Source organism: Ruditapes philippinarum, unplaced genomic scaffold (assembly GCF_026571515.1).
Source record: "Ruditapes philippinarum isolate M1 unplaced genomic scaffold, ASM2657151v2 ctg1193_1_1_1_1, whole genome shotgun sequence".
In the NCBI taxonomy this organism is placed as follows: Eukaryota; Metazoa; Mollusca; class Bivalvia; order Venerida; family Veneridae; genus Ruditapes; species Ruditapes philippinarum.
This window is the reverse complement of record NW_026855168.1, coordinates 88,958-91,783: the sequence shown is the minus strand read 5'-3', so window position 1 is coordinate 91,783 and position 2,826 is coordinate 88,958. Positions and strand designations below refer to the sequence as shown.

The 2,826-nt window shown below is 32.3% G+C and overlaps 1 long non-coding RNA gene across 1 annotated transcript; it reads right to left on the bottom strand.

Moving 5' to 3' along the window:
- Window positions 1-884: 884 nt before the first annotated feature.
- On the bottom strand, window positions 885-1,813 carry LOC132742301 (uncharacterized). Its single transcript, XR_009627422.1, has 2 exons — window positions 1,690-1,813; window positions 885-1,386 (listed from the first exon to the last, which is right to left on the bottom strand). It is a non-coding gene; the product is annotated as an uncharacterized LOC132742301 (long non-coding RNA).
- Between the last annotated feature and the right edge of the window lie 1,013 nt (window positions 1,814-2,826).

Below are 2,826 nucleotides of genomic sequence, written 5' to 3'. Positions count from 1 at the left end.
AAAAAAAAGAAAATATTCAATCATTCCATACTAAATTTTTATTAGTACGAGCAGTCAAAGCAAGCAGCCAATATCATTATTTGACGTATTCATTACGTATTTTTCCCCAAAATACAGCATTCATAGCACCATTGCTTACCATAACCATTACTTACTAACATTTTCAAGTTTCATGTTTGTATAAAAGATAGTGAGTTAAAATTCCTACAATGTATTGCATACCTAAATTTCTTATACACCCTTTGAACATAATTCATTGCTAATTCTATCTATACCTCTTGTACAACTTCGAATCTTTCTATTGACGACCTGTTCGACTGCGATTAAGACACAATCATGCAATTTAAGTGGAAATCATCTTTCTCGTCGGTAAAAGTAGTAAAGTTTAAAATAAAGTATTCAAGCATCTGTAGTTGATAACGTGGTATTGGTCTACCGTAACATTGAACCACCGCCAATAGCGGCGTCCTTGACTTGAAAGATATTTCCTACTTTTTCTGTATATCTTTTAATATTTGATTATATACATACAACCTGTTCCAGGCAAATATTTCCAATTTCAATGGTAAGTATTTTTCTAGTGTAGCTTTTATACTTTTCCCGTTTTGTGACACAATATTATTACATATTTTCATTAAAATATTGACGCTTATAAACATTTCTGCAAGCATAACTGGAAAAGAACATCAATATAGATATACATCACATATATGTGTATACATCATATATATATATACATGTGTATATATATATATATATGCCAAGATAATTCTGAATACAATATTTGGAATTATTCTGTTTCTTAATTTTACTTGCGCATAATATTGTAAGAATGGAAAATGTTTAAAAATGTCATGTGATGCATCAAAACCTAAATTTACATGTTGTTAGTAATAAGCTTTATTTTATTTCTTAAATATCAAACAAAAGCAATGAAGTTAAACAAATCTGAATTAGATTTTGATGATAAAAGTTTTCACAAAACAATGAACCTTACATATCATCACTTCATCTCAATCAATCAAACGTCATATGTAGCTGTCTCATCGGACTTTTACTTTTCAACACGACTTTTATGTAAATTTGTGAAATGAATTTTATAAGTTTATCATCGCATGCATATTGATAAAAGCGTTCAATATAAGTTTTGATCGACAACGGCAGCTAGAGCCCACAAAACCACACTTTCTAATAAATCCACTTTGAGTACTTCTTGCACACCGACCAAGTCCTTTGTAAAATGGACCAGTATCTCGACAGTAGTGACCATCTTTTGTTACTCCTTTTTCACAGAGCTGAGAAGATACTCTCATTATACCAGTCAATAACGTAAGGGTGAAAATTCTCAGTACAAGCATAGTCTGTCCTTTGACAATTTATTTTTTTCTGAAAAAAAGGAGCCATATTTTGAATTTATAGCTTATTAAAACATTGAAAACTGAAACGGATTAATAAATATTAAATTACATTGCAGTCAAAGCCAATATCGGTATTATACAGGAAAAAACGAATAACTTAATATGAAGAAACTGTTTTCCGGAAAAGGTTTGGCAATTTATTACGACATTATAAATATTGAGAATTTTAAATGACATAAAATATCCACATTGCGGTCCAAATCATGTGCCATATGTACATATTGTAACTTCTAAAATAGCCAATCAATCGTAAAAAAAAAACAACACATACGTAATGAAAAACCGGATGTATAGTTAAATTCCTTGTTTTCAATCTCAACATTAGTTATCGGACTGCTATAACACTTATTAATGCTCACCCTTACAACAACAGACTATTACGACGTTAACATAAAATTCCAGCCATTCTTTGATGTGGCGTAACAGCTGCTAATCGGTAATTACGAATAATTATGAAAGTCTAAAATGTCATATTCCCGCCAGGCTAATAACAGCACTTAAAGTGACATACGCGTTTAGGTAACTGAATTCTGCTTTACACTGATCAAAAACTTTGATTTTGTTGAAGTAACAATATTAATACTTCTGTGAGGAAAGATGATGTATCGAAATGGCCAGTGACTGACCGTTTTGTTGAAGTAACAATATTTATACTTCTGTGAAGAATGATGATGTATCGAAATGGCCAGTGACTGACCGTTTTGTTGAAGTAACAGTATTTACACTTCTGTGAGGAATGATGATGTATCGAAATGGTCATGCATTGACTGGCCGTTTTGTTGAAGTAACAATATTTATACTTCTGTGAGGAAAGATAATGTATCGAAATGGCCAGTGACTGACCGTTTGTTGAAGTTACAGTATTTATACTTCTGTGAGGAATGATGATGTATCGAAATGGCCAGTGACTGACCGTTTTGTTGAATAACACTATTTATACTTCTGTGAAGAATGATGATGTATCGAAATGGCCAGTGACTGACCGTTTTGTTGAAGTAACAGTATTTATACTTCTGTGAGGAATGATGATGTATCGAAATGGTCATGCATTGACTGGCCGTTTTGTTGAAGTAACAATATTTATACTTCTGTGAGGAAAGTAATGTATCGAAATGGCCATGGCAGTGACTGACCGTTTGTTGAAGTAACAGTATTTATACTTCTGTGAGGAATGATGATGTATCGAAATGGTCATGCATTGACTGGCCGTTTTGTTGAAGTAACAATATTTATACTTCTGTGAGGAAAGATAATGTATCGAAATGGCCAGTGACTGACCGTTTTGTTGAAGTTACAGTATTTATACTTCTGTGAGGAATGATGATGTATCGAAATGGCCAGTGACTGACCGTTTTGTTGAATAACACTATTTATACTTCTGTGAAGAATGATGATGTCTCGAAATGGC